Source organism: Pseudorca crassidens, chromosome 1, assembly GCF_039906515.1.
Source record: "Pseudorca crassidens isolate mPseCra1 chromosome 1, mPseCra1.hap1, whole genome shotgun sequence".
Lineage (NCBI taxonomy): Eukaryota > Metazoa > Chordata > Mammalia > Artiodactyla > Delphinidae > Pseudorca > Pseudorca crassidens.
Genome location: NC_090296.1, coordinates 105420410 through 105439502, shown reverse-complemented (window position 1 = coordinate 105439502; position 19093 = coordinate 105420410). Strand labels below are relative to the sequence as shown.

The 19093-nt window shown below is 40.0% G+C and overlaps 1 protein-coding gene across 17 annotated transcripts in view; it reads left to right on the top strand.

Moving 5' to 3' along the window:
- ZNF280D (zinc finger protein 280D) overlaps positions 1-19093 on the top strand; it is a 241069-nt gene that overhangs the window by 103261 nt on the left and 118715 nt on the right. For 13 of the 17 annotated variants that reach the window (XR_010945860.1, XR_010945861.1, XR_010945857.1 and 10 more), the window contains exons 1-2: positions 8402-8560; positions 15921-16071. The gene's annotated coding sequence lies outside the window, so the exon portion shown is untranslated. Of the gene's footprint in view, positions 1-8401; positions 8561-14617; positions 14766-15920; positions 16072-19093 lie in introns of those variants that run through there. The other 4 variants (XM_067747821.1, XM_067747811.1, XM_067747868.1 and 1 more) reach the window with 4 other exon arrangements.

The window sequence follows — 19093 nt, the reverse complement described above, 5'->3', positions numbered from 1 at the left end:
GGAAGACGAATGCAGCCAAAAATAATTTTTTTTTAAATAATAAATAGATATTAAAAAAAAGAATAGGGAAAGGGTTGGAAGGTAAAGAAGGTAAAGAATCTTCAGATCTTGGTAATGGGTTTATTGGTTTTGGTGGGCACTAGAGAAGGAGAAGGAGAAGCTGAGGGTTACTCCTAGGTTTCAGGGTTGAAAAATTGGAGGGATTGTGATATGGTTCAACACAATGGAATAGATAAGGAAAAAGAGAGGGAGCATAGTGGATTAAGTTTTAGAAATGTTGACTTTTTTGGTCCCTGTCGGACATCTAAATGGGATTGTCAAGTATGTGATAAGATATATGGCTCTGATGCTTTGAAGATATAAATTCAGGAATCATGAGTATAGAAATAAAAGTCACTGTCCTAGGAAAATTCAGTAACAATGTAGTTGGATAACTCACACTAGCTACTCAAACAAATAACCCCCAAATCTCAGTGACTTAACATATTAAGGTCTATTTATTACTCAACTCATGGTCTCGTGGTCTAGTGTAGACTGATGTGTTTGGTGGGGGAGGTGTTTCTCTTCCAACAGTCATTCAGAAATTCCAGGTTAGTTATACCCAGTGCAGTCTTCCAGGGATTCAAAATACTCTGGTGGATCCTCTGTACCAACTGAACAACAAAAAGATCTTAGAAGGTGTTAAGTGATTTTGGAGACTGGGCTAGAAGTGATGTTAGAATACAGCTATTCAAACTATCTATAGCAAAGGACGACTTCTTAAAAAACTTTCCAATCTACTGCAGACTATTACTTTTGTAAAAGACAATAAAAATGTTGTAAGAATGTAAAATTTCTATAAAGGTTTCTAAACACTTTCATTTGCTGTACTTACCTTGTTATGGATGAGAAACAAACTAGTCATAGAACAACACTGGTCTCTGAACTACACCCTCAGTAGCATTGGTGTAAATTGCTTCTGATGACATTCCACTGGTCTGAACTAGCCATATGCTGCCACGTGAATGTAAGGGAAATTGGAAATGCTCAAAGGAAGAAATGAAGTGATGGTCTGTAATTCAATCCACCCTTCTGGTCCCAAATATCCATTTTTTTCTCCGTCTGTCATACTGACCCATCTCCAAAATATATAATCCAAAATATATAATCCAAAGTCTCATCAAGTCATTGCATGTAGCTTAAAATCCCAGATCTCTCCATCAGATGTAGATATGACTTCTCATGGTCTGGTGACCTATAAACTAAGAAAAAATATATATACTTCTCTCACCAGACTTACACCCAATATACAGTGGTATATTGAAATGAAGGATAACTGCAAAAGACACCCTTGTTAGGAAAGGAGAAGAATGAGAGACAAAGCAGTCACTGCTCCATAGCAATTCTGAAATCCTGGTTACAAATCATTTTGAAGGCCCTCTATTCCAGGGGTGAAGAAATTTCCTTGATTAGGTGATTAAGCTCTAATTCTTCCTTTGGGGAGATTCTGTATTAGTCAGGGTCTCCAGACAAACAGAAGCAATAGGAGATTATCTATCTATCAATCTATCTATCTAATAAATTTCCATGTATAATATCTATATATCTGTATACACAGCTAGAGAACCAGGAAAGCTGGTGATATAATTCAGTCCCAGTCTAAAAGCTGAGAACCAGGAGACCTAATGGTTTAAGTCCTGGTTTGAGTCCAAAGGCCCACGGCTGATATCTGAGGGCAGGAAAAGGTGGACATCCCAGTTCAAGCAGACAGGGCAAATTCGCCCTTCCTCTGCCTTTCTTACTCTATTCAACCCTCAAGAGATTGGATGACACCTACCCACATTGGTGAAGGCAATGTTCTTTATTCAGGCTACTGATTCAAATGCTAATCTCATCTGGAAACACCCTCACAGACACACCCAGAAATAATGTTTTACCAGTTATCTGGGCATCCCTTAGCCCAGTCAAGTTGACACATAAAATTAACCATCACAGACTCTTTCTCCATTTCCTCTGGCTCTACCCTTGGGAAGTTTTCCTTGTCCATAATCTTCCATGGCCATATCTGAATGAGAGTTTGCTCTCCTTGGAGACGGCATAGTTTTCATATTTGAAGAGCCTGGGGGTCAACCAAAGATGGTTTTATAGCTTAATCAATTAAAAATAATTTCAGATTAGGGGCATGGTTACTTTGGCAATACAATTTCCTCAAAAAATGTAGTAGTGTTGTGATCCATTTGTTTCCACTCAGTTCAATATGCCATTAACAACACCTGAAATTCTTTCTTAGTCTGTTTTAGACTGAGTTCCCCAGAAACAGATCCTGAGAAGAGGATTTGTGAACAATGACTTATTAAGAACATTGCATAGCAATAGGAACAGCAGAACAAGGGAGAAGAGGAAGTCAAGTGTATCACTCAGGATTCAGTTAGAAGACAGAAGCATACTAGTTATTTTAGCAAAGAGAATTTAAAATAAAGATTTGTTAAAGGCAAAAAGAGAACATTATATATCGTGGAAGTAGCAACTACAGGAAGCAGTGACCACCTCTAGGGCTGAGGGAACAAAGAGAAGATGGTTGAATGACTAACACCGTTTTAGTCAGTTGGGCTTGCTATCACAAAAGTACCACAGACTGGGTGGCTTAAACAACAAACATTTATTTCTCACAGATCTGGAGGCTGGGAAATCGAAGCCCAAGGTGTGGCAGATCTGGTCAGGTGAGGACCTGCCTCCTGGCTTGTAGACAGCTCCCTTCTTGCTGTATTGAGAGACAGCGAGAGGGAGAGGGAGAGAGAGAAAGAGAAGAGAGAGGAAGGGGAGGAAGAAGAGGAGAGAGGCACCTTCCAAAGGCCCTATCTCCAAATACCATCACACTGGGGATTAGGGATTTGACATAGGAATTTTGAGGAGACACATATATGCAGTTCATAACAAACTCTTAGAAGCCTGAAGGATTGGCCCCATGGAGCTGAAACTCAGACCTCTGAGAAAGGGGCACTGCTCAGCTGGTGCCAGAATATCTGAGCTTGGAGGAGAGGTACCATAGAACTGGCACCCAGGCCTTTGAGGAGGGGGTGATGGTGGCTGGTATTGATATCCCTATGGGGGTGCAATGAGACTAGTTCTGCAAGCATTAGGAAAACTGTAAACTGGATTCAGCCTCTGCTACTGGAATGAACTGTTGCTGCTGGGACTAATGAAAAGTTGCTGGATACATCATGACAGGAACATAAAACAAATAGAAATAAACAGGAAGGAGCAAAGCCCTTTTCCTCTTCCAGCCTTTCAGTCTCCTTCAGGTGTCCTCTGTTGGCAGAACATAACAGGGAGCAGCTGGCAAAGAACAAAACTGGTTTGCAGATTCCCAGCCCCCAGCATTACAAAGCTGAGTTAAGAAGGGTGGCTTTGGATCTGGGGTAATAGCTTAACATGCACATAAGCAAGGATACAACTTTAGATAAAAAGCTACAGAGGTAGCTTCAGCCTGTTCCTACAGGAGAATTCTGGAGTGTAAATGATGCCTCCCACCCAAGACAGGGGAGTTAGGGCTTTCACACTCCTGCATTTATCAGTCCTTGGTTAAGAGCTTGCCCTATTTATCGGGCTAATTTCCCAGGTACTTCCAGTCTCTGTGAAGGCAGGCAAAGTGGCTCCAATAGCCTGAGCATAGTCCTCTGAAAAAGAGCTGCAGGTCTTGGCTGCTGGAAGTAAAAGTACATTGAAACTTCAGGCAAAGGGGGCACTCAAAAAAAGGTGGATAAATATCCAGGAGTCATGGTTGAAGTACCAAAATATTCCCTCTGGAGACATAGTTCCAAAAGCTGCCGTATTTCTCTACTTTCTTGATTAGATCTCTCTTTCTCTGGATTTAATTGCTTCTACTCTGGAGACATGCTGGTTAAAGGGTACAATTTTAAGATGAGTAAGTTTTGGAGATCTAATGTACAGCATAATACAGTATTGCGTACTTGAAATTTTCTAAGAGTAGATTTTAAGCTTTCTCACTACACACACACACACACACACACACAAACTACGTGAGGTGATGGGTGTGTTAATTAACCTGATTGTGGTAATCATTTCACAATGAATATGTATATCAAATATCTCATTGTACATTTTAAGTATATATAATTTTGTCAATTACACCTCAGTGAAGCTGGAAACAAAAAATAACGGCTGCTACTGAGGCTATCTGAAACAATAGGCGCTATCTGAAATAAACATGTGTAATCTGATCTTTCCTAAAGGCTGAGTCATTTTCTTCAACTCCTACTGGGGCTTCCTAGCTCAAAGGCTTTTATGTAGAAGTATTGTGTTTTCAAACCCTGCAAGGCCCCCAAATGCTGGACTCTATTCCGTTTCAGTTCTGTTTGTAAATTGGTTAATTCTCTTCTATGCTAATCTCTTTCTGGTAATACCCTGTTAATCACATAAAAAACCACCAACATCCACGATTAATATTGCTTTCTGAACTCTTCCCATAGAGCTACAAATTATGTACTTGTTCTGATCTGCTTTCTAATGTATTATGGGCAACAGTTTAGCCACTGCCTGATATGAATCTACAGTTATCCAGCCTACTACATTTCTTAATTCCTACATGACTGCTATGCTAAGCTAATGCCACATATTTTAGATTTTTTGTTATAGTTGGCCACCATTTCTATTATTAATCCAAGTAGGTGATTGTTACTATTGTAACAAACAACCCTAAAATCCTAGTGTCTTAACCCAATAAAGATTTATGTTTTGCTCTAATCAGTACAGTGAGGATCAGTGCTCTGTGGAATTATTAAGAGACCCAGGGTCCTTCCATCTAATATTTCTGCCATTCCTTAGCTCCTCAGAGTTTTCTGTATCTGGCTGACTGATGTGCAAAAAACAAAAAGGAACTATAAATCACTGGAGGTTTGAAGGGTCAGGTTTAGATTAGGCAATCACTGCTTCTGTCTATGTTCCACTGGCCAGAAATAGTCACACAGCCTGATGTAGAAGTAAGGGAGCTAGGAAATGTGGATTTCCTGGGTATACAGAGGAAGATAAGATGGTGAATATTTATCATTGTCGCTACCAGTTAGGATGCTTTCAGTTGCAGATAACAGGAAACCAAACTAATATTGGCTTTGTCAGGGAGGAAAAGCTTTCTCTCTACCCTCTTATATTTAGTTTTGGGGTACCTGCAAATTAAACTGACAAAAGACAGGTTAGCAAGAGAAAAGAGAGATTTTAATCACGTATCATGTATGGGAGTTCACAAAGAAATGTGACTCAAAGGGGTAGTTAGGATTTGGGGCTTATATACTATTTTAATAGATGAAGGGGAAGGGGAGAAAGGCATTTATGTGAAAACAAATAACTTCTTAGAAGGGGGGCTCGGGGGAGAGGGCATTTATGGGAAAAGCAATGACTTTTAGAAAAGATAAATGGGCCCTTAAGAGAATAGGTGGAAGATATGATAGTTTGTGACAATGTCTGTTTAGGTGTGGTGACAATTCTCATAGTCTCTAGCCATAAGTCACTCTTCCCTAGTTGCTCCCTGGGAGGAGATTTATGACACTTGAATTCTTTTGGAAGACTCTGCTTTTAGGCAGATAAGGAATTTCAGGAACTCAAATACCTTTGGCTAGGGACTTCCCTGGTGGTCCAGTGGTTAAGACTCTGCGCTCCCAATGCAGGGGGCCCGGGTCTGATCCCTGGTCAGGGAACTAGGTCCTGCATGTCCCAACTAAGAGCCTGCATGTCGCAACTAAAAGATCCTGCATGCTGCAACGAAGATCCCGTGTACCGCAGCTAAGACCTGGTGCAGCCAACTAAATAAATAAATATTTTTTAAAAATGCCTTTGGCTAAAAATAATTTTTATGCCACAGTGGCTTATTTTGGACCCCTTAGGCTTAAACAGAAAAGGGAATTTATTGGCTCATATAACAGAGAAGTCTAGCAGCAGAATGGGGTTCAGGTTGGGTTTGATTTGGAGGTTTATGATGCTCTCAGGGATTGACTTCCTCTTCCTGTGATTGATTCGCCCAGCCCTTCCTCCTCCACGTTAGCTTTACTCTCAGTTGGCTCTCAGTAGCACACACACAAGGAAGGTTGTAGTTTTTCCAGTATTCACATTCTAATGCCATATCATCCAGAGAAAGAATGAACTTCTCTTTTGCTCACAATCAAACAAAAATCCTGGTCTTCACTCTGATTGGTTTATGAAACAATAACTGGTTCACAGGGAGGTGAGGCTAGCTGTACTATAGTTTTAGGCTAGTTGTACTATTCTTGGAGTTGGGATTGTGGTGATGATTATTCCACTCGAATTTGGGTGAACACAATAGAGTTGTGGAATAGAACTAGGAAATCATCTATATCCGTTACAGTCAGGAAAGAGTGGCACATGATCTCACTTAAGGAGAATGAGTACTGTGAGGATACTTAGCCCGTACAGAATGTAAAGGGGCAGAAAATATAACAAGTCAGAGGAAGCACTTAAAAATGAAGGGAAGGTATGGATAGTGTCAAGAGAACCAAGACAGTTGTGTTACAGATCCAAGGGAGGAGTTTTGAGAATGAAATAGTGAAATAAATCATTCAATTTGTTGATTTCATACTCACCAGATATCCTTTAAAATTTGGCTTCTCATGTAAATGTTCCTTTTGAGTAAAAATGTGTACACAGTTTTCTGGTCTTCTTGGCAGTTATGAAGAATTTGGTTTATATATCAGTCTCTAGTAAGTCTGGTTGGCATGAATCATCCCACTGGATTTAAATTAGCTCTGGTTACATGGGACTGAGTGAACTGATGAGGATGATTATAATTTTTGTGACTTTGTTTGAATTAAAAAAAAAAATTCCCCCCCCCCCCCAAAATTAGCTCTGGAGGCTAACAACATTAACTTTCTGTCTCTGCAAACTGAGGACCAGACTGTAGAATACAGAGTGAAATTTTAAGTTCACTTTCATACTGTAACACCCTTTGCTAACCATTAGGAACTATATTGGAAACATTTGAAATATAATGACTTAAGAATGCTCCAAGATTTTTGAACTTTTAGCTTTCCACGTTTGCTGTTTTGACTATTCTCTTTTCCTATGAAACTTATTTGCAGTGCCTACAAGAAAGGGAAAGCTGAGTGGACTATCCCTGGCCCAGCTGGGAGAAGAGTAGGTCATGGTCATCTGTAGCCATTCCAGGTTTCTAGGGCTAATTCAAGTGGTCTTCGGGAAAGACTGGTCTGGGAGTGGTAATCAATAAGGAAACAATTGCAATGATAAATGCCAGAGAAAAGCTGGGGACAGATTGGTTGAGAAAGAAGAAAGTGATTTCAAATAGGCAGGACGAATTAGTACGACCCAGTGATTGAATGTGAGCGCAGTGATTGGTGTGTATTAAGGATCTAACAAGGCAAGATTTCAAATCCAGGTCACTCTTGAGAGCTGGACCACTACTGACATCCATCTTGTGAGTACAACTGGGAGAGGAAACTTTCCTTACAGATCAGAGTACAATGTTTTGCAAGTATTTGTGCAAGCAGTATCTTAACAGGTGTTCTTGTAAATGCACTTATCTTTTGTTTTCGTTTTTTTAGTTATTACAGGCATCCATATGGCAGTTAGGAATTGAAGGAGACGGTAGCAAAATCTCAAGTTTGAAACAAATTTGGCAAAGGTAGCCAATTATTAAAAGAACCTTCTCCACTTCTTTTTCTCATCTGGTGTGTGGTCTTTGCCGCTCAGGCACAGTGTTTCTTTTTTTCCTTTTTTTAATTATTTTTGGCTGCGTTGGGTCTTCGTTGCTGCCCGCGGGCTTTCTCTAGCTGCAGTGAGCGGCGTCTACTCTTCATTGCAGTGCATGGGCTTCTCACTGCAATGGCTTCTCTCCTTGCACAGCACGGGCTCTAGGCCCATGGGCTTCAGTAGTTGTGGCTCGCGGGCTCTAGAGCGCAGGCTCAGTAGCTTTGGCGCACGGGCTTAGTTGCTCTGCAGCATGTGGGCTCTTCCCCGACCAAGGATTGAACCCGTGTGTCCTGCACTGGCAGGCGGATTCTTAACCACTGCGCCACCAAGGAAGCCCCTGGTGTTTCTTTTTAATGGCGCCTCTCTTCCTAGACCTTACTTTCCAAGCCTGCAGAGAACTAGCTGTTACACACAGAGAGGCCCCGGAACTCGTGTTTCCACGCCTTCAGATTCGATGGAGCCCAGATTTCAGGATTGCTGGCCGGGAAGCAGTACGCACCCACGGCCGCTCCAGCCCCGACCTAGTGCCTGACCTTCGGCCGCTGCCTGCGCATAGCTGGGCGCCGGGGCCTTCGAGGACCCGCAACGCGGCGCACATGCCCCTGCCCGCCTTCCGCGTCGGCGAGAAGAAAGGGAGCCCGGACGCGCGGAGGCTGACCCGGAGCCTACCCATGAGGCAGCGCGCCGGCTCCTCGAGAGCCCCCCCACCCCGCCCACGGCTCGGCCGCCTGCTCCGCAATGGGAGCCGACGCCGTCGCCGCTGTGTAGTTTTTCGTGCTCCTCCTTTTCCTCCTCCTCTTTCTCCTCCTCCTCAGGGCCCCAGTCAGGCCGATCCGCTCCGCTCACGGTAAGCGCCCCCCGCCCCCGCCCGCCCCCGCCCGCCCCGCGCTGCAGCAGGCAGAGGCCCTCCCGCGCGGCCTGCGCCGCCTCACTCCGGGGGCGCCGGGCTGGGGGTGTCGAGGCCGGCGCGGGTCGCCGAGAGCGCCCAGGGCGCGGGGGAGGGGACCGGCTGCGCGGCGGCGGCCGGACCGCCATCTTGCGCCGGCCCTGGCGGGGGAGGGATCGCGGCGCGACGCGGCAGCCAGTTCGGTGCGGCAGGCCGGGGCCGCGCAGGCCGCGGACGACGCCGTTTCCCCGCCCCGCCTCGCCCCCCAGGGCCTGTTTGCCCCTGGCCTGGTTTGGGCTTTTCTTTCCGGAGGCTTCTTCCTTGGTCTAACGTACATTTTGTGCCGCTGTTTGGCGGGGACCCGTGCTCTTCTCGCTCCGGCTCTCCCCCCGAGTCTCGTGAGTCGTAGGCAGAGACCACAGGGGGTGCCGAACTTTGAGGTTCGGGGACCCTAGGGCCCAGGTTCCCCCGCCCGGCTGACCAGTCAGTACCTGCTCACACCCTCCTCCTTGTCAAAGGACTTCCCCGCTGTGCCCTACACGTCCCGTTATTGTCTGTAGGAGAGGGGCCCTGAGGAGAAACGTGGACTTGATAACACAGTTCCCTAACTGAGCTTGCAGGTTTCACTTCGTGAGACGGAAAGAATGATGTCATTCTGAGGTTTTATCCTGCTCTAGAGATGGACGGAGTTCCTCCCAACTTATCTCAAGTGTTAACGCTTTTATGGAGCGATCGGCTAGAGAGGAGAAACGTCGAAGTGAACCCACTTCTACAAGCACGGGAGACCTTCGTTCCAGGGGGTTCTCTTTGTTTGCCAAGAATTGTTAGTTTAAAGAAAAATTCTGTGAACTTAAACCTGATTTATTTATTGTTTTCAGGTTTGAACTGTGTTTTAAGAATTTGACGTTTTTCAGCGGCATTAAACATAAAATTGAAGCATTAGAGGAGCGATTTAAAGTACAAAAGCCACCTCTCTGCAATTGTGAGGTGTCCTGCTTTGGGGGATTACTATGCCAACTCAGGCTGTCTCTAAGCAGAAACTTACTGTGCCTGGTTTGCTTAGAGAAGGCACTGGTTTGCTTAGAGAATTAAGTTGGGGCTGTGTGCTCTCGATGTTTTAAAACATCGTACAAGTACCATTCTAATTGTATCTTGCATTTGTATGGGTCATTGTTACCGGCTGATACGTATTTCCTAACCCCTTTTACAGTGGTCTTTGCTGCTAGAACTGATTTTGAAGGTTAGGAAAGAGAGCTCAGGGTGAGAGGTCTGTAATGAAGTCATGGCTAGGAAGTGATAGAGCCTTTTCTAGAACCTTAGGTCTTCTGATTCCTCATTCAGTGCTCCATTCACTATGTTTCATTTTTTGTGAGAATGAAGTGATTGAGGAAAAGAGCAAAGGAGGCTCACCTACAAAATTTAAGAAGCACTATTCAGTTGCTCCTTCCTTCACATTTTTATTTTTAAGAGTTCATTTCTTAGCTTTTTAACTTCTTGTTATTTAAGTTTTCATGTTATTTTTTTCCCCAGACATTGAAAAGTTGAGTAGCCGGGTTGAGCTCTCCTCATACCCACCACCTAGTTTTTACGGTTATTACTGTTTTGCCACATTTGCTTTATCCACCTGTCTCACGGTTGTTTTTGGTGAACATTTTCAAAACATATTTCATACATCACAACAGTTCACACCGAAGTACTGTGTGTGTCTCAGTATGTATATCATAAGATTAAGGTCAATTTTCTATGTAACTGCAATAGGATAATCACACTTAAAGTTAAGAATAATCCCTACATAATCCCTGATAATCTAATGCATGTATGTAGTATGTATTCACATGTTCTTCACATGTTCCTTGTCCCCAAAATGTTCTTTTTAGTCATTTATTTTGGAACAATCATGCATTACATTTGTGTTAGTTCCTTTTAATTGAGTGTAGTTTCCTCTTTTTTTTTTTTTTAATGACATTGACCTTTTGAAGAGACCAAGCCAGTAGGCTTGTAGAATAACCTACATTCTGTATTTTACTGACAGTTTCTTCCTCATGGGGTTTAACTGTACCCTGTATCCCCTATACTTCCTTTAAACTTGAACCTAGGTCTAAAGGCTTGAGTAGATCAGGCTAAATATTTTTGGCAAGAATACTTCACAAGTCATGCAGTGTACTGCTCATTATACAACATCAGAAGGCACGTAAAGTGGGGTTATCCTGTTGGTAATCCTAAATTTGATCTCTTGGATAAGATGGTGACAGACTATCTTTCCATTGTAAGCATTTCCCTTTGCAATTAGCAGATAGTCTATGGGGTGATATTTTGGCATTAGTATTTGGTAAGAGTTTTACTGCAGTAATCTGATAACATAGTTGGGAGCAATTGTCTAGAAATGGGTGTTTGGGGATGAAGGAGGGGAGCAGTTTTGAAGGTTAGAACTAACTTATCTAGTTTAGGAAACTTGGAATTGCTGCTCTAGTTGACATCAGAGCCTACAGTGGCTAGGGGAGAGGAGACAAAGTAGATATCAGACTTTGCCTCCTCTGAAAGTTTGCTCAAGACCCTTGTAGGCGTAGTGAGCTGTGAGACAAAGAAAGTTCTGGGGTAGTTTGGTTTTGGAGGACTACAAACCTCAGCATCCCCACTTAAACTCATTCTTTCCAGTTAGGCTATCTCGTCCAGTCCTGCTTCTTCAGTCCAATGTTTTACTACCCAGCATTGGCTTCCTTAGTAAGGGAGAGGAGGTCAAAGGAAAGGAATAAATAATTTTGTACCCTTCTCTCCCACACTGTTTTCTTTATTGAAGAGAACATTTAGAACCATACCAAGATTTCTTTTTCTTTACTAATTGGGCAGGGGATGTACCTATGCGGAATAACAATTTTAAATAGAAAGTAAATGATAGTTTTAGATGACAGGAAATTGGAGATTATTGACAATATATTTTGTTATTTCAAAAGTAACTTTTGAATGATAAGAAATATTTTTGACATACTAATTAAATATATAGTCCTGAATAGTTTATTTTTTCCTGCTTCAGAGGACTCAAAAATATTTGATTTTTCAGTCAAATTGTTTTAAAAATATATAATGATTTGATTTACTTGGTAACTTTTTTCAAAAATGTGTGTTTGGGATTTTTATTGATTTTTGCAGAGCAGTTTTGTTTTAAGGATTCTTTTAATTCTCAATGTAACAGGAAAAATAGATACCACTCTTTATCTTCTAGATCAAAAGGAACTTTTATTTTTTAAACATTTTAAATTATTTTATATTTAAAATGTTTTTATATATTTTATATAATTTTATATCATATAATTTATATAATTAACAGAAGAATAAAGGAGTAATGTAAAACAACTTATTAGAGCTTTTAATAAGAATTCAAACATAGCAAATATTTTTGTATATACTTAGAAAAATAAGAAACAAAAAAATATATTTCATGCGTCTAATTAAATACTACCCCTACAATTAATATGCATCACATTTTAATGCTCTTGGCAAATACTATAATTGTAGCCCACAATTTTTTGGTTTTTTTTTTTTAGTTTTTTACCCTCACAAAGAGCATCTTCCTTTATTCTTCTCTCTTACACTTGTGCACAAGAATATTGTAGCTAGAGGGTAAGACAGAATTCTCTTATAGTTCCTGCAAGTGCTTTTCCTAGTTGCATGAGGAATGTTCTTCTTGGTAACTTACAGTTTTGTAATTGAAACTTTCCCCATACAGTGATCATAATATCAGTCATAGGCCATCATCTTCAAGTCATTATTTTGCAAGTACAGTTGACCCTTGAACAACATGATTTTGAACTGTGCAGGTCCACGTGGATTTTCTTTTTCAATAAAAGTGCTACAGTACTATACGATCAGCAGTTGGGTTGAATCCATGGATGCCGAACCATGCATACAGAGGGGCCAACTATTACACACTGATTTTCAACTGCACGGGGCTTGGTGCTCCTAACCCCTGTGTTGTTCAGCAATCAACTGGATAGGTTCTAGCTTTCATAATCAGTGTCTATCCCTCCTTTAGTCTTGTTATACAATACAACTCTCTCCAGGTTAACTTATGCAGGATTTTTAAAAACTAACTGATGGGCTTCCCTGGTGGCGCAGTGGTTGAGAGTCTGCCTGCCGATGCAGGGGACACGGGTTCATGCCGCGGTCCGGGAGGATCCCACATGCCGCGGAGCGGCTGGACCCGGGAGCCGTGGCCGCTGAGCCTGCGTGTCCGGAGCCTGTGCTCCGCAACGGGAGAGGCCACGACAGTGAGAGGCCCGCGTACTGAAAAAAACAAACAAAAAAACCCAACTAACTGATGCTTGAGAATGCATTGAGCTGAGAAGAGTACTAGTTTTTCTTAGGACAGTAAGAATCATCAAATATCTTTGAAAACCAGATTATGTGCAGTTGACTTCTCTTCCTTTCCCTTTGTGAAAATTCACAGAAGTTCAACCTTGTTCTTCCTGATATTGCCAACTGAGGAAAATCTCTCACTAGATAATACTAAGCCAATTCTAAACTTATAAAAATTTGTCACAAGTTGTATTTCTGACAGAATTTTCAAATTCTTTTGTCAATTCTTGTAATAATCTTGGTTCTGCTCTCACCCCTTTTATGAATCACCGTGTAGATATGCATTTTTCAAGCTTACAGTGTTACACTGTCACATGTTGCCCAGATTTTTAGTCTATATTTTTCAGGATTGAAGCTTGCCTGAAATGGGCAACATTGTCTGCATGTGAGTAACTCATCAACTGTCATACGTGATCCTGGAACATAGTGATTTGAGATTTCAGATACTTCCCCAGTAGGTTCTTGCTTATCATTCCTTCTGGATCTTCTTTTTGCAGTGTGCATCATCAGATGCAACATTTGAAGGATTTTTTGAAAACTTGTATGGTTTAAATTTTTGTTGAAAGGAAGATGGCCATCTTTGCTTTATAATTACAAGGTATTTTCAGTTTTAGATTTCTAGACACCAATTAGAATAATCAATCCAATGAATTAAAATTTCTGCATCATCTATTTCCTTCTAGTCACCATTGTATACACCTGCATTCAACACTTCTCCACTTATGAACTGTATCAAGTTAAATTTTAGCCCACAGACGTGAAGGATGAAAGAATACTGTCAAAATAGCATAGTCCTGCATTTAGCAAATGCAGGACCTCCTTTTAGCAAAATAGCATGGTCCTGCATTTTTGTAAAAACATGGCATGATGAAGTTCTTCCTGCTGAATGAGAATACTGTATTTCCTTTTAGTTTTTAGAAATATATTGTTCACTCGTTGATTGTTGAGTTTGAGAAAATCTATCTAGGGACTTAGTCTAATTACACTTAGTCTGAGATTTCCCAAAGTTCACTGTCATTATTACAGTCTGAAGTGCTTGCTATCTACCTTTGCATTTATCTTTAGTTTCATCTAATAATTCTGAAATGTCTCCTCTGTTAGTTTTCTTCTGTTCATTATTAACAGAAAATTAAAAGTTCTGAGTTCATAACAGTAGTCAGTGAAAACTAAAGCAGATGAAAGGATCTGCCACCCTAAAATATGCCACTTTGACATAAGGATTATTTTGAGCAGAAGGCAATTGAGAACCAACAGATGCAGGAAGAGCCCTCTTCCCATCCCCCCCGCCCCGCCCAAAATTAACTGCCTAAAAGCAGGGCATACATTTCTTTTTGTGAAGGTTCTTACCTTACTGCACCAGGAAAGGAAGAGTGACTCTTATCACCTAAGATGGAGAGTTGATAGATGAGTTTGCATAAACAGACCCAACTAAAATAACACTTATCTTCCATTAGTTCTGCCACGCATTTCCTAGTTTCTTCCCCAGGATTTATTGTCTCTCAAAGCCCCAATTCCCTTTCCTTTGTTAAAATGGTATATACACCCTGAGTCTAACTGCTTCTTTGAGTTTTACTTCTTTTCTGTGAACTCCAGTGTATGTAAATATTAATAAAAATTATGTGCTTTTTCTCCTGTTGATTTGTCTGTTGTTAATTTAATTCACAGGCCCCAGATACTGCAACCTAAAAGGGTAGAAGTAAAGTTTTTACTTCCTGACACAGACTACAAAGATAATGCCTTGAGTCTTCTATACCTTTTGGGAAGCTGATGCAGTATTTTGTGCAAAACAATAGGAAAACTCAAGAAAAGAAAGGTGAAGGATAATGTATTAGTGATGATTTATTTCACTCTCGCGTTATCCTTCTAGGCAATTAAAACGTTCTTCTGTTTTCTTATTATTTTAGTTTTTTTAAAGCATAGTTGGGAAAAATTGATGCTCAGTGGTGAAATAACACCTAGGATGATGGAATTAGCAACATATTTTGAGGTGTAGGAAGAATAAAATCACTAATATCCCATAATGTATCTTAGATTTATAAAAGGAGTCTATGGGCTCACCTAGTAATTGTAAGATAGAATGATTTTTATTCTATTTTAAAGTAATAAGTTACTTTTCCCTTTGTTGTTTGAAGATCTCTAGGAAACAAAGTCATAAAATGTCAATTTTTAAAACTAGAACTGCTAAGGAAAGAAAATTAAAAACTGAACCTATGGACTCTGATAGTGTGCTGAAGGTTAATGGTTAGTTTGGACGGTAAGGTGCAGAGTTCCACTGCTTTCCAGCACTGCTTTCCTCCTACTACTATGATAGGTTTTTTTCACCCTTTTGCACTCCATCTCTAATGGAGTAAGGGTTCTACAAGGCTCTCCCTTTACCACGTACGTATCTTATGAAGCTGGATTTTCCTCACTTCAACAGAACAAGATGGTGTAACAGATTGAATACAGAAGCAGATAAGAGAATCCAGCTGTCTTTATGAACACAGATATTAAAATTAATGAGATTGTAAAAATGGAAAACAATGCCACTCTAAATTTTTGTTTTGGAAAATACAGCTATTTTTTATAAAAGTATTTGTGTTAATATGCAATGGGTTTGTTATAGTCACTTTTAAGTAAATTAATATATATTTCTTAAATTTCTCAGGTTGGGTTTGTAGGCTTCATCCTTAGAAGTTAATCAACTACACTCTTTTTTGCCAGGTTTGATTTCTTCAGCATGACAGCTGCCTTGAATGCCTTTCAGTTGAGGGATATTAACCAAAGCAAAGATCATTAGTCTATGAAATAATTTGCTCCTTGCTTCTAGGCTCTACCCATGTGTTCCTTATTTTGTGGGTATTTGTTCTTAACCTTTGGCACGTTTGAGAAGCAAAACTTGGAGGGTTTGGGAGAGGTCTGGGGATTTTAGGTATATCCTAATCCCTATCGCCTTTGTTTACTCACTCATTTTGCTTTTCCTATTCAGGGTTTAAGATTATCTGACTTTGAACTATACAGGATTGCTGACTGCTGATAGAAAGGTCCTCATGGAACAAAATGCACCATGGAAGTGGCTTTGTTAAATTCCATGAGGAAAAATAAATAATATATCTCCCAACTGTATTGAATAGCAAAAGGTAAATAAGAAAATTGACACTACTTTTGACACTACATTGTTAGTATTTGTGTTTTTTTGAGAAGTTATAACACAAGATATCTTTCTAATTTTTCATTTCTTTTATTGTAGTGTCTTAGTGACTATAAAGTATTTCATGGTTATATTTCTTCCTCAAAATAAATAGTATTTGGAGATGGGTGGTATTATCCTTTATAGATGAGGAAATTGAGTTTCAGAAAAAGTTCATTTCATTCATTGTAATACTGGGTGCCAGACACTGCATATTCATTTTGTAAGGTGTGATACCGTGGTCTTCCCTCACTTCACCTTCAGCGTTTCTAGCTCAGAATTGTGTTCTCTTCTCTTTGGGTTAGACAGTGCAGGCCTGGCAGCACAGCCTCTGGTGGAAGTGCCAGCTCCTAGAGCATTTGGTCTATTCTCTGCCTTACTGCATTCTGGAAGCTTCTGGTACTAGTATAACCAAGCTCTGCATGCGTTGGTGGAGAGTTATTGAAGAGTTTGGAATTGATAAGTGACACAATAAAAGCATTATTTTAGGAAATTGTTAATTTGGTGCTTCTGTATTGAATGGATGAAAGCAGATAGATCTGGATGCTGAGAGACAGTATAAAGTGAATCTTATAAAGTAAATCTGATGCTATAGGTGTGAGGTTCTAAGGGCCTGAACAAGTACTTATGAATGGAAAGGCAAGGTTGGTTGTGGGAAATATTTTGAGGGAAGACTGTAGGACTGGGGAATTGATAGGATGAATGAAAGAGGGAAACATTGAAAAAAAACTGCAAAAGGGTGACAGTTTCATTTGAGGAAAAAGAGAAAGGCAAAAGTAGAATTGTTAAAAATCGGAGTAAGATTAATCTAACATAAAATTTACCATTCTTGACTAAAGTGTACAATTCAGTGGCATTTAGTATATTCACAATGTGCAATCATCAGTGCTATCTAATCCCAGAATATTCTCAGTTTCTCAAACCCTTACCCATTAAGCAGTCTCTCCCCGCTTCTTCCCTCTCCCCCAGCTCCTGGCAACCACTGATCTGCTTTCTGCTCTATGGATTTGCTTATTCTGTGCATTTTATATAAATGGAAGCATAACATGACTGACTTCTTTCACTTTGCATAATGTTTTCAAGGTTCATCATGTCGTCACATATATCAGTACCTCATCTTTTTTTAATTCTCTTGTATGGATGTATCACATTTTGTCTATCCATTCATCAGTCAGTTGATAAACATTTAGCTTGTTTCTACTTTTTGGCTATTATGAATAATGCTGTAGAACTAATTTTTGAGGGAAAGTTAATGTTCAGTTTTGGAAATATTGAATTTGAGGTGAGTTTAAATATCCATATAGCAGTTTTCAGCAGTTAAGAGATGAAGGACTGAAACATAGTTAAGAAGTTAGGGTTGGAAGTTAATATTTGATGATTTTATAGGCTGCTATTGAGAACTGATAGCTAAGACTATGAAGTTTATTAGATTTGTCTTTTAGGAAACAATTTGTGTAGGGCTAAGGTCTAAACTTTATAGAACCTGATTTTACATTGTTTAAGAAGGAAGGGAATATGAAGAATCTGTAAAGAGTTAAAAAGGAGGAGATGGATAGAGAACCAGTCTATTGGCATAGAGAAAATTACTGAGGAGCATGTCTCAAGAAATTGGGTTAGGACTTCCCTGGGGGTCAGTGGTTAAGACTGTGCTTCCACTGCAGGGGGCGTGGGTTCGATCCCTGATCGGGGAACTAAGATCCTGCATGCTGTGTGACATGGCCAAAAATAAATACCCTCATAAATAAATAAAAGGTTTAAAAAAAAAAAGAAATTGGGTTAAAATTGATGCAAGATAAGGAAAATGAAAATGGAAGAAAGGGTTATTTGATTTGGCTGTTGGAAAGATTATTGGGATCTTAAGATGGATACCTTCAGCAGAATACTGTGTGGTAGAAAATGTAGCTGTCCTGCTGTGCTCAGCTCAGTTTTGACTGACAGAGTGGGTGGTGGTAACTGCTGTAGCCTGGATCAGGATCAGCAGGAGGTTTTAGAATACTTGGACCAAGTGGAGATGGTGCAAAGAGAGATTCCCCATACCTTGTTGTAAAGAAGGGTTGCTTTTATCAGTACATAGGAACTTTTAATGATTGTGCTGATTTGGATTGCTTTGTAGATTTAAGTAGTCTGCTCAAGCACAGGCTTTCTACTTATTAATATTATATTAACATTTTTTGTGTTAACAGAAATTTTAAAATTCTAAAAAGTTGGTTTGTCATGATGATTTGATACTTGAGATGTTTGCTCTGAATCAGTATCTGTTAAATAGATCTTGATATTGTTGGGAGTTCTGAGTTAAGCCATCAAACAGGCTTACTTATTAAAATGCAATTTATATTGTTTATTTAAAATTATTGGGGATTTCCCTGGCGATTCAGTGGTTAGGACTCCATGCTTCCACTGTGGGGGGGCCTAGGTTCAGTCCCTGGTCAGGGAGAACTGGGATCCTGCATGCCACGTGGGTGGCCAAAAAAAAAAATTATCAACTGTTATTTTTTTTTTTTCAGGAATTTACTTGCTTCGAATAAACTCAAGAATTTCATTCTGAGTGTTGTTTCATTCTTTACGTTGTACTTGAGAGTTTCTAGAAAATCTTTGGGTACAGTAGGTAGATTACTAAAATTCTTAATTTCTAATTCCAAAATGAACTTTCATAATTCAGCATTCTCAATTAGGGCAGTTTTTTTACTGAAATATGACAAATCCCCCTTTTCTTTCAGTCTAGGCAAAAAATTTACAAATACTAGATGAATATGTTTACAATATTAGGGTTGGAAGGATCCTTGGGGATCTTGAAAGTGACCATTTTCAATTGCATAATGTTTGAACTTTTCATATTTTTCTTTGGTGATCTGTCACATCTCAAGTTTATCTCATTTCCTGATATTTTAACTGCTGATTGTTTTGTTCTTATATGAAATCTGCCTCCCTGTTATTTTGGTCTTGTTCCTGGTGGAGGCAAATAATATGTGGCT